Here is a 13,695-nt window from a genome sequence, read left to right on the forward strand (position 1 = left end):
CTATATTTTGTGATCCAAAATACTCAAAATGATATACAAAAAATTAGTAGATAAGTATTTATAAAATTAATTAATAATTTTTTTATATAATTTAGTTGTATCAAATAATAACACAACTTCACAAATAATATTATTTTTAATTCTGTTCTTCTTCCAAAAATTTTAATATGGTATAGAACTTTTAAAATTCTAAGGATATTCATCAATAGTAAAAACTTCGAATTTCAATAACCAACTCCCTCTCGGCCTCTCCCTCTCCCTCGTCCTCTTCTATGGATGATGCAAATTAAAACCCTTTTCAAAATTCATCCGGTCCTTATTATATACATCCTTCAAAAAACTTAACATCAGTTCTTGTCTTACCTGTCCTTAATAGCAACAATTACCATTCTTGATCTCGATCATTTTCCATAGCTATTATTTCTAAGAACAAACATGATTTTTCATCGGCACTATTGTACCTCTATCTTCTGACAATCATTTTTTTCAACCTGAAAAAGATGCAACAACTTATTCCTTTCTTGACTCTTCCATTATTTGTCACCCTTGGTAACTCAAAGTGTGATTTATTCTCACTGCTTCATATGTTTGGAAAGATCTTTGTGACTGTTTTTCTTAGTCTGATCTTTGCACATTGTCGAACTGCAAGAAGAAGTTTACTCCTTGAAACAGGGATCTCTTTTTGTCACTGACTTCTTTACTGCTCTAAAACGTTATGGGAGGAACTAGAAAACTCGAGACTACTTCCTGCTTGTGCTTGCTCAAATTTTTTAAAGGGCTTGACGAGCGAATTTTGGTGGTTCGATATCAACTTCTCTTGCTCGTTCCCCTTCCTGGACGCAGCGACAGCAACTTTAAAATGTACAACCATTGTGGATGTACTGGCTGATGCGTGAGCATCTTTTCTATCTTTTCCTATTGAATTTGCACTTAAATTGTTGAATTTAATAAAGAATTAATTATCTTTTAGCTAATATGGATGCTACTTTTAGTCTTTTGCAATTTTGTTTATTTTAGGTGGCATTCGGCGAAATTTGATGGAGTTTCTGCAGCACAAGAATCAAAAGAGATGGCAGCGAGGAGTGACGCACACGCGTGCCTGATGCGTGCGCGTGATTTGGAGATATCCATGGTGACGCGTGCGCGTGACTGACGCATACGCGTGAATTGAAGATTTGCTCAGCAACGCGTCCGCGTGACCGACGCGTCCGCGTGACTTGCGAAAAAGACCATCAACGCGTACGCGTGACATGCGCCACATGCAGAAAACGCAGAAAAATGTTGGGGGTGATTTCTGGGTTGTTTTAACTCAGTTTTCAGCCCAGAAAACACATATTAGAAGCTACAAAATGGACAAAACATGTGGTCCCCACCCATCAACTGAAGACTTGTCAATTAAATTCAAATATAAATTCAAATCTTATTTTTAGAAAAATATATTATTTTTAATTTTAGATAATTATATTTTAAATTTATTATGATTAGTTATAAATAGGAATCTAGATGCCATCAGATGAAAAACACAGTACATTTTACCAGAATCCTAGTTTTCTTCTCTGAACCATGAGCAACTAATCCTTCATTGTTAAGGTTAGGAGATCTGTCTATTTGTATGGATTGATTCGTTTGATCTTTCTAATTTAATCCATGTTTTGATTTATATTTCAATAATTTGTTTTCGTTCTTTATTTTATGAATTTGGGTGGAACGGAAGTATGACCCGTGTTCTAATTGAGTTCTTGTATAACTTGGAAAAGCTCTATATTTGAACAACAGCTTGAAAACATGTTATCCTGAATTTCTAATTGTTTGTATTTAACGGGATACGTGACATATAATCCCTTTATTTTTAGATAATTAGGATTCTTGTGACATATAAACTGGAATTTGATCATCACCTTCTAATTGGAATTAATTGACCAAGGAATTGGCAGTTAATGAATTTTAGAGGAGACTAAGAAGGTCTACGGAATTAGGGTCTAGTCACATATAGTTTGCCATGAATTAAATCTTGCATGATTAAAATAGTTAGTAAGAAAAATTAATCCAAGAAATAGATAACTCTGAAGCCTTAACTGTTTTCTCCATATTTTATTCCCAACTCATTGTTGCTTGCTTTCTGAAATTCTTAATTTACTGTTTAATGCTCTTTGAATACCAAAACACTCTTTTCTTGTTTTTTGTTTGTTTATGCACAGGAACAGAGACAAAGAACATCTCTTAGACTTTGATCCTGAATCTGAAAGGACTTTCAGGCGATGTTTACAACAAGCAAGACTTTACAAAGCTGCAGAATCCACTATGGATCCAAATAATACTGATAATGTCAATGTGGCAAACCCGAATGGAAATGAACAACAAAGGAGAGTACTTGGCTCTTTCTCCGCTCCTACAGCAGATCTGTATGGAAAAAGCATCGTGGTGCCTCCTATTGCTGCGAACAACTTTAAGTTGAAGCCTCAACTGGTCACCCTGGTGCAACAAAACTGCCAGTATCACGGTCTTCCCCACGAAGACCCAAATCAATTTATTTCTAGTTTTCTGTAAATTTGTGATACTGTGAAGACAAATGGAGTAAACCCAGATGTGTACAAACTCATGCTCTTCCCGTTTGCTCTGAGGGATAGAGCAAAGCTATGGCTAGATTTTCAACTCAATGAGAGTTTGGATACTTGGAACAAGGTGGTTACTGAGTTTCTCACTAAATTTTTCCCACCATAGAAGCTGACTAAGCTTAGGGTGGAGGTTCAGACCTTTAGGCAAAAGGATGGTGAGACTCTGTATGAAGTTTGGGAGAGATACAAGCTACTGATTAGGCAATGCCCTCCAGACATGTTCTCCAAATGGACTCAACTAGATATCTTTTATGAGGCTTGGGTGAAATGTCCAAGATGTGCTTAGACAATTCTGCAGGAGGTTCATTGCACAAGAAGAAGACACCGGAGGAGACTATTGAGCTTATTGAATTGGTTGCTAGCAATCAATATTTATACTCATCTAACAGGAATCCTATGAACTCTAAGGCTCCTCAGAAGAAGGGTGTCATGGAAGTGGAAGCTCTTAATGCTATTCTTGCTCAGAACAAGCTTATGTCTCAGCAAATAAATATACTTACTCAACACATGGGTGGCATGCAAGTCTCAGCTATCAACACCCAAAATCCACCTCAAGAGATCTCCTATGACATGGGAGGAAATTTAGTACAAAATGATAATTATGATTATGCTCAATCCTCTTCTGAACAGGTCAATTACATGGGGAGTGGTTCTAGAAATTCCAATAATGACCCCTATTCTCAGACATACAATCAAGGATGGAGAAATCACTCAAATTTTGGGTGGAGAGACCAACCTCAGAGACCTCAGAATTTCAACAATAATTCTCAGGGCAGCTTCCAATAGAATAGTTACAATAATCACCAATCTCAGCCTCAGCAGGCTAACTCTAAATCTAAGGAAAATTCTAATTGGGAGATGATGAGGAGTTTTATGCAGGAAATCAAAGCCTCCATTAGAAACTTGGAAGTGCAAATGGGCCAGCTGAGCAAGCAAATACCTGAGAGGTCTGCGAATACATTTCCAGGTGATACAGTGGTGAACCCAAGAGAGGACTGCAAGGTTATTCACTTAAGAAGTGGTAAAACAGCTGGCTCTGAGACAAGGGCCAGTGAAGAGCTAGTTGAAAAGAAAGCTCCAGAGGAGAAAAAGGAAGAAGTGGAGCACGCCCCTCTAAAGTGTGCAGACAACCCATTCCCTGACTCTCTAGACATACATCCTACATTGTCAAAGGCTCCTGAATACAAGCCAAAAATGCCATATCCTCAGAGACTTCAGAAGGCTTCCAAAGAAAAGCAGTTCTCTAAATTTTTAGATTTCTTCAAGAAGCTACAGATCAACATTCCCTTTGCAGAGGCTCTGGAGCAAATGCCTCTCTATGCTAAATTTATGAAAGAATTGTTGACCCACAAGAGGAACTGGAAGGAACAAGAAACAGTGGTGTTAACCAAGGAATGCAATGCCATTATTCAACACAACCTTCCCAAGAAGATGCCAAACCCAGGGAGCTTTGTCATTCCTTGCACCATTGGAGATGTCACCATTCAGAGAGCTTTATGTGACCTTGGAGCTAGCATCAATCTAATGCCACTTTTAGTAATGAATAAGCTTCAAATTGAGGAGGTAAAACACACTTGTATTTCTCTTCAACTTGCTGATCTTTCTATTAAATTACGTGTGGGTGTTATTGAGGATTTACTTGTTAAAGTAGGACCATTCATCTTTCCTGTTGATTTCGTTATATTAGACATGAAAGAGGAGGTAAAATTCTCTATTATACTTGGTAGACCCTTTTTAGCTACAGATAGAGCTCTGATTGATGTACAAAATGGTGAATTAACCCTGAGGGTCAATGAAGAACAGGTGGTCCTTCATGTTTTTAAAGTTCTCAAGCACCCTAATGATTCTAAAGGGTGTATGAAAATAGATGTTATTGAACCACTTGTTCAAGAGGTACTGAAAGCTGAGGTGCTTGATGACATTCTGAATCCTATCTCTGAGTATGAATTAGTTGAAGTTGATAATTCACCACCCCAGAAGACTATGGTTTACAGGCCTAGAGCAGAGGAGGAAACCCCCAAGCTTGAGCTCAAATCCTTACCTCCTTCTCTGAAATATGTGTTCTTGGGTGAGAATGACTCATATCCAGTGATTATTAGCTCCTCCCTGAAGCCTGAAGAGGAAGAGGCGCTTATTTCAGTGCTCAAGAGCCATAAAATAGCTCTTGGGTGGACCATTAGTGACTTGAAGGGGATTAGTCCAACTAAGTGTATGCACAAGATCCTCCTTGAAGATGATGCTAAACCAGTTGTGCAACCACAAAGGAGACTCAATCCAACTATAAAAGGGGTGGTCCAAAAAGAGGTAATGAAACTATGGGAAGCAGGAATTATTTATCCTATTTCTGACAGTCCTTGGGTAAGTCATGTGCAGGTAGTTCCCAAGAAAGGAGGGATGACAATGATCAATAATGAAAAGAATGAGCTTATCCCCACAAGAACAGTCACAGGATGGATAATGTGTATAGACTACAGGAGGCTCAACACTGCTACAAGGAAGGATCATTTCCCCCTGCCTTTCATTGATCAGATGCTTGAGAGGTTAGCTGGTCATGCATTTTATTATTTTCTAGATGGATATTCTGGATATAATCAAATTGCAGTGGACCTCAAGATCAAGAGAAGACAGCATTCACATGCCCCTTTGGAGTATTTGCCTACAGAAGAATGTCTTTTGGACTTTGCAATGCTCCAGCAACTTTTCAGAGGTGCATGCTTTCAATTTTTTCTGATATGGTTGAAAGGTTTATTGAAGTATTTATGGATGACTTTTCTGTTTTTGGTAATTCTTTTGAATCCTGCCTTAAGCATTTATCTCTTGTTTTGAAACGGTGTCAAGAATCAAACCTTGTTTTAAATTGGGAAAAATGTCATTTTATGGTTACAGAAGGTATTATTTTTGGACACCGGATTTCAAGTAAGGGAATTGAGGTTGATAGAGCAAAGGTGGAGGTAATTGAAAAATTACCACCACCAACTAGTGTTAAGGCAGTCAGGAGTTTCTTGGGTCATGTAGGATTTTATAGAAGATTTATAAAGGATTTTTCTAAAATTTCTAAACCTCTAAGCAACATCTTGGTTGCTGATGTTCCTTTTGTCTTTGATTCTGATTGTTTGCATGCTTTTAAAACTCTAAAAGCAAACCTTACCTCTGCTCCCATTATAGCTCCTCTTGACTGGGATCTACCATTTGAATTAATGTGTGATGCTAGTAACTTTGCTATAGGAGCTGTTTTAGGACAGAGGCATGGTAAGCTTGTACATGTCATTTACTATGCCATTCGTGTGTTAAATGATGCCCAAAAGAATTACACAACTACAGAAAAGAAATTATTAGCTGTTGTGTATGCTGTTGATAAGTTTAGGTCCTATTTACTTGGTTCAAAGGTTATTATTTACACTGATCATGCTACTTTGGAGTACCTTCTAACCAAACAGGATTCTAAACCAAGATTAATCAGATGGGTGTTGCTCCTTCAGGAGTTTGATATTGAGATAAAAGACAGGAAAGGGTCAGAGAATCAAGTAGCTGACCATCTTTCCAGAATTGAGCCTAAAGCAGGAGTACAACCACCCACAGCTGTGACTGAGACGTTTTTGGATGAACAATTGTTCCTCATTCAGCAGGCTCCATGGTTTGCAGACATTGCAAATTATAAGGCCATGAATTTTATCCCAAGGGAGTACAGTAGGCAACAAGTGAAGAAGCTATTGACTGATGCAAAGTACTATATTTAGGAAGAACCATACCTTTTTAAAAGGTGTTCAGATGGAATCATCCGGAGGTGTGTCCCAAATGAAGAAAAACAGCAGATTCTTTGGTACTGTCATGATTCTAAGTATGGAGGCCACTTTGGTGGTGAAAGGACAGCTACAAAGGTCCTTCAGAGCGGGTTTTACTGGCCGACTCTCTTCAGGGACTCAAGGGCATTTGTAAAGCACTGTGACAGATGTGAAAAAGCCACGAATCTCCCTGCCAACCATAAAATGCCACAGCAGGGAATTCTTGAGGTTGAGTTATTTTGATGTGTAGGGTATTGATTTCATGGGACCTTTCCCCCCTCACATTCAAACAACTATATTCTAGTGGCAGTTGACTATGTGTCCAAGTGGATGGAAGTTGTGGCTTTGCCCACCAATGATGCCAAAGTGGTAATGAGCTTTCTTCAGAGATATATTTTTAGCCGGTTTGGTGTTCCAAGGACACTCATTAGTGATGGAGGAAGCCATTTCTGCAACAGACAGTTGGACTCTCTTCTGCAGAGATATGGAGTCCGTCATAAAGTGGCAACCCCCTATCACCCTCAGAAAAGAGGACATGTTGAAGTTTTCAACAGGGAACTTAAGAGGATTCTAGAGAAGACCGTCAATGTTTCAAGAAAGAACTGGTCTAGGAAGCTTGATGATGCTCTCTGGGCATACCGGACAGCATACAAGACTCCCATTGGCATGTCCCCTTATCAGTTGGTCTATGGCAAAGCCTGTCACTTGCCAGTTGAGCTGGAGCATAAAGCTTACTGGGCAATCAGGTATCTGAATCTTGATTCAAAAGCTGCAGGAATCAAGCGAATGCTTCAGTTGAATGAGCTTGATGAATTCAAATATTCAGCCTATGAGAATGCCAAGCTCTATAAGGAGAGAACCAAGCTACTGCATGACAAAAAGATTGCCATCAGAGTCTTTGAGCTAGGACAAAGAGTGCTTCTATATTATTCAAGACTCAAATTCATTTCCGGGAAGTTGAAGTCCCGATGGTCAGGACCGTTTGTGGTTATCAAAACTTTACCATATGGTCATGTGGAAATACAGGAAGAGAATTCTGATAGGAAATTTACAGTGAATGGACAGAGGTTGAAGCACTATCTTGGAGGCGAGATTGATCGCCAGATGTCCACTCATCTGATGGACTAGCAGAGCTGACCGTCAAGCTAGTGACGTTAAAGAAGCACTTGTCGGGAGGCAACCCGATAAATTCGTATCCTTAGCTATTTTTCTTAGTAGTAGTTTTTCTTTTTTAGTTTTTACTGTTTCTCTGATCATGCAGCTATGTTATTCCAGGGACCGAACACCTCAAGCTAAAAAAAACGCACACAACGCGCAAGCGTCCGTGACGCGAACGCGTCAATCATGTGTGCGTGAAAAAACAAAATTAGCAGAGAGTCACGCGGGAGTGGCGCTGGACCCATGCTTGACGCACAAACATGACCGCGCGTACGCGTACCCCACGCGTGCGCGTAGTTTGCAATTATCGCCATCCACGCGTGTGCGTCATTGATGCGTACGCGTGACCTGAAAAATCGACGTAAAAGAGTGATTAGGCAGAGAGTTATGCTGGTTTGGGGCTGGAAGTGTGCTAGACGCACAAAGTTACTCATGCGTATGCATCCCTGATGGGTGCGCGTCATTTGCAAAAATGGTTCTCCACGTGTGCGCGTGCATGACGCGAACGCTTCGTATGAAATTATTGGTTCCCAAGCCACGCGAACAGAGAGTTATGCGTACACACGGTTGGCTTCGAATCACACAAAATCCATGGCACGTGAACGCGTGCCTGATGCTAACGCGTCATTTAGAAAATTTGCGACTCACGCGTACGCGTGCTGCACGCGTACGTGTCGCCTTCGCCGCACAACTACACTTGTTTGCCGCACAGTTTTCACTTTTCTTTCTCTCTCTCCCAATCCTAATTCTCTCTTGTTCTTTTATCTTCATATTCTTCTTTCCTCTTGTTAAGTGTATAAACAATAGTAATACTGAGATAACTTGACTAAGCAAGAAAATCAAGATTTATTGTGTTAAGACTCTGTTTTAGCTATCAACTCTGCTATCAATTAGTTATTGGGCCAGGATTGAGTTCTACGTATAGGATTTATGTGGCCCATTTCATGTACATATAAAACTTCTTCTATTTCATTGAATAATAATATACACAGTACCAATTTCATTGTTACTTGCGAAATCTCCTCTGCAACATTCATCTTCAATCTTCATCTTCTTCACTCTTGATCTCTGGTATCTAACATGGTATCAGAACAAGACTCCGATCCATAAGTAAATTCCCCAGAAATCACATCTTCCAAAACCCTAACCATGACTAACAATCTTCCTCTTCTCACAAATAATTCTCAGAAATTCATGCCGATTGGTGACAAGCTTGATGAAGCAAGCTTCTTTACTTGGGAACAACTTGCTTTATTCACAATAGGAGCCAATGATCTTGAAGATCACCTCCAGAAAGAATTGGTCCCCTCCATGTTTGATTCTGAAGCAGATCGTGCATCCAACACAGTTTCAAAGAGCTACAAGCAGTGGAAACAACGTGATAATCTTCTCACTGCATGGCTTCTTCAATCCATGGATGAATCTTTCAAAACAAAAATGATTGGTTGCAAATTTGCTTATCAGATGTGGGAAAGAATTCAAGAGCACTTTGCAAAATTTTCGAAAATCAAAATCAAGCAATTGAGGACAGAATTGAAAAGCATCAAGAAAGGAGGAAGCTCAGCTAGTGAGTATCTCAAGAAAATTCGAAAAACTGCTGATTCTTTAGCTGCCATGGGTCATCATTTAACACTTGATGAGCACTTTGAAGCCATTACTGAGGGTTTAAATGAAGAATAAAAAGTCTACATCTCGATGATGTCAAAATCAGACTCTATGAGTCTAATAGATGCTGAAGCATTACTGATCTCTCATAAAAGTATGTTGGAAAAATTCATGAAACCTGATCTTGGAATCATACAATCAAACTTCACTCAAACCAGCTATCAATTCAACAATAGAGGAAATGGTAGAGGTTTTGCAGCAAGAAGAGGACGAGGAAGAACCTTTAGAGGTGGCAGATCGAATTGGAATTCTACAAATCGTCCTCAATGTCAACTCTGTGAAAGATTTGGACACACTGTAGCTTCATGTTTTCATCGGTTCGACCAGAATTTTCACACAAATTCAAACAACAATTCCAATTCCTCATCCTCAGTAACACCACCACCAAACTCTTTTCACAACCCCAGAGCCTATTTTACAACACCTAAATCTGATGTTGAATCCTCCTGGTTTCTAGACACTGGAGCCTCACATCATATCACCAATGATCAGACCAATCTTTACTCCTCTTCGGATTTTCAAGGGGCAGAACAGGTAGTGCTAGGTAATGGTTCTCAAACTCCTATTGCACACATTGGTCATTCCTATCTCATCTCTTTAGATAATAATAATCAAAGATTTATTTTAAAACAATTACTTCATGCACCAGATATCTCTCATAATCTAATCAGTGTACATCAATTCACAGTTGACAACAATTGCTATTTTGAATTTCATCCTGATGCATGTTATGTAAAATCACAGGGCACCCACCAGATTCTACTCCAAGGATCTCCTAAGCAAGGAGTGTATGAATTTGAGAGGGTTGCTATAACTAAATCATCTAAAATTCAATCCAATCCTCTTACTTTTACTGCTGTTTGTATTGATTTTCAGGTCTGGCATCAAAGATTGGGTCATTGTGCCCCTAAAATTGTATCTTCAGTACTTAATTCTTGTAATCTTTCTTCGATTCGTATGAATAAAAATGATATTAACCATTCATCTCTATGCAAGTCTTGTTGTATGTCCAAAATGCATTCACTGCCTTTTACCATTGACAATTTTAAATTCAATCATCCATTAGAAATGGTCTACACTGATATTTGGGGACCCTCATCAGTCATTTCTCATCATGGTTTCTCATATTATGTTTCATTTCTAGATGCATGCACAAGATATCTTTGCATCTACTTAATATCCTCAAAGTCACAAGTGTTCGCTGCTTTTCAGCAATACAAAAATCAGATGGAAAATTTTACTGGTTTGAGAATTAAACAATTACAATCTGATCATGGTCAAGAGTATTTGTCTCATTCTTTTAAATCCTTTTTAGCAACAAATGGCATCATACATCGATTTTCATGTCCCTATACTCATCAACAAAATAGTAGAGTTAAGAGGAAACATAGACATTTAGTCGAAGTAGGCCTTTCATTATTAGCTACTGCATCCATGCCTCTTAAACACTGGGATGATGCATTTTTAGCTGCTGCATTCATTATAAATAGATTACCTTCCACTGTAACATCAAAAAAATCACCATTTGAACTTTTACATAAACAAGTGTCAGATTATAGTTTTTTTAAAGTGTTTGGATGTGGATGCTATCCTCTACTTACACCTTATAACTCTACTAAATTTCAATTTAAATCTGATTTGTGTGTCTTTATAGGATATGCCCCACATCACAAAGGCTATAAGTGTATGAATTCTCAAGGTAAGATATTTATTACTCGTCATGTGCTTTTTGATGAAACGATTTTTCCATATAGTTCTATGTTTTCAGCACAGTGCAACATGCCAGCCAGAAATCCTACTGTCACTTCTATATTGTCGGTTCCTATATTGACTACCACTACCGATTCTACACCTAATTTAGTTTCTCCTTCACTCATCACTCACACATCTACCACACCAATTCCTAGTACTAGCACTCCAGCCTCCTCCTCAGATACAATAGCTAATTCTCCAACCCCAAATCCTATCTCTATAGGGGACATTGAAATTCCACCTCCGTCCATTGCCAACTCCAACACCACCAATGTTCATTCTATGGTCACACGCTCAAAGACTGGGTCCCTAAAGCCTAAAGCTTTGCAATCCACAGTGAAAGCTCCTCCTGATCTTCTCAATGAAATACCCCCCAATACTAAACTTGCTCTTACAACAACACATTGGACCAAAGCCATGGAGGAGGAGTTGGCTGCTCTGCATCGAAATCAAACTTGGACAATGGTTGAACCACCAAAAAATAGCACAGTGATAGGTTGTCGTTGGGTCTTTGCTATCAAACGACATCCCGATGGAACAATTCTCAAATATAAAGCACGACTAGTGGCCAAAGGCTTTCATCAACGAGAAGGAATTGACTATGATCAAGTTTTCAGCCCTGTCATCAAGCCAGCAACTATTCGTATCATTTTAACACTTGCAATTTCTCAATCTTGGCCAATTCGACAATTCGATTTCAACAATGCTTTTCTCAATGGTGACCTTCAAGAAACTGTTTACATGCAACAACCTCCCTCCTTTCCCCAAGGCTCCCCAAATCAAGATTGCAAATTTCATAAATCAATTTATGGTTTGAAACAGGCCCCTCGAGCCTGGTTCACTAAATGGGCTGCCACTTTGTCTCGATTTGGCTTTCAGAATACCAGGTCAGATCCTTCTTTGTTCTTACGATTTACTAAATCTTCTACTATGTATGTTTTAGTGTATGTTGATGATATTCTTGTTACTTATAATAGTGATTCTGAGATTGTTCAACTTATATCACAACTTAATTCCATTTTTGCTTTGAAGGACTTGGGAGAATTCAATTTCTTTTTAGGCATAGAAGCAACAAAAACAACATCAGGATCTTACATATTATCACAATCAAAGTATATTAGAGACCTTTTAGTTAGATCTAAGATGCATAAATCTCATCCTATGCCTACTCCCATGATTACTAGTACTAAACTCTCAACTCATGGCAGTGATGTATTTGATAATCCAACTCATTACAGATCAATTGTTGGAGCCCTTCAGTATGCCACTCGAACCAGGCCTGACATTGCCTATGCTGTGAATAAGGTTTCTCAGTATATGCATAAACCTCTTCTCCCACACTGGAAGTGTGTTAAGAGAATTTTGAGATATTTAGTAGGTACCATTGATCAAGGACTTTTCTTTCAATCTTGTACTGATTTGACTTTGTTTGCCTTTGCAGATTCAGATTGGGGTTCGGACGTTGATGACCGTCGATCCACAACTGGCTTCTGTGTCTATCTTGGCACCAATATGGTCTCTTGGGCAAGTAGGAAGCAACATTCTGTCAGCAAGTCCAGTGCTGAGGCTGAGTTTAGGAGCATTGCTGCAGCCGAAACAGATCTTCGGTGGATATTGAACTTGTTCACTGAACTTCGACTCCAATGGTCAAACACTCCTGTGATTTACAGTGACAATATCAGTGCTGTCATGCTCACCGCCAATCCTATCCTCCATAACAAAACCAAACACTTTGACCTTGATCTCCATTCAGTACGGGAGCGAGTAAATCGCAATCAGCTTGTTGTAGTTCACATCCCAGCCATAGACCAAGTTGCCGATCTTTTGACCAAGCCTCTGTCCCTTCCCACCTTTGATCGTTTCAAGAACAAACTCAGAGTCTTGTCTAAAACGACCATGAGTTTGAGGGGGGGTGTTAAGTGTATAAACAATAGTAATACTGAGATAACTTGACTAAGCAAGAAAATCAAGATTTATTGTGTTAAGACTTTGTATTAGCTATCAACTCTGCTATCAATTAGTTATTGGGTCAGGATTGAGTTCTACATATAGGATTTATGTGGCCCATTTCATGTACATATAAAACTTCTTCTATTTCATTGAATAATAATATACACAGTACCAATTTCATTGTTACTTGCAAAATCTCCTCTGCAACATTCATCTTCAATCTTCATCTTCTTCACTCTTGATCTCTGGTATCTAACACCTCTCACTATTTGTTTTTATTTTCAGTTCTTCTTTGCTTGAGGACAAGCAAACCTTTAAGTTTGGTGTTGACGCTTCGCTTAAGGGTTTTCTGTTTATTCCCATGGCACCAAAAGGGAGGCGAATCATCTTTACTGAGGAGCACAACCTAAAGAATAAAGCGACCGCTAGGTTAACTAAGGTGGTTGAGTTCCTTTCATTTTTTTATTCCTCCCCTCTTTTTCTATGTTATGTTCCAGTTTTATGCTATTTTGCTTTGTTTGTTGCATGAGCCTTTATTAGTTAGAATCTTAGGACTAGTTTAGCTTTCTCTTAAATGCTTTAATTCTAAAAAGATGTCTCATGTATTGCCCCTTGAGCTTGAAATCAAATTTTTTTTAAATGATGTATTGCATGAGAAACTGAGTTTAATTTTAAGAATAGTCTTATTTACTTAAAGGTGGTGGTATTTTCTGTGATTTTTGAATGCATGATATGAATAGTGCATATTTGAATTTGAATCAAGGGATGTTGAT

The sequence above is a fragment of the Arachis hypogaea genome, chromosome 7 (assembly GCF_003086295.3).
Source record: "Arachis hypogaea cultivar Tifrunner chromosome 7, arahy.Tifrunner.gnm2.J5K5, whole genome shotgun sequence".
In the NCBI taxonomy this organism is placed as follows: domain Eukaryota; kingdom Viridiplantae; phylum Streptophyta; class Magnoliopsida; order Fabales; family Fabaceae; genus Arachis; species Arachis hypogaea.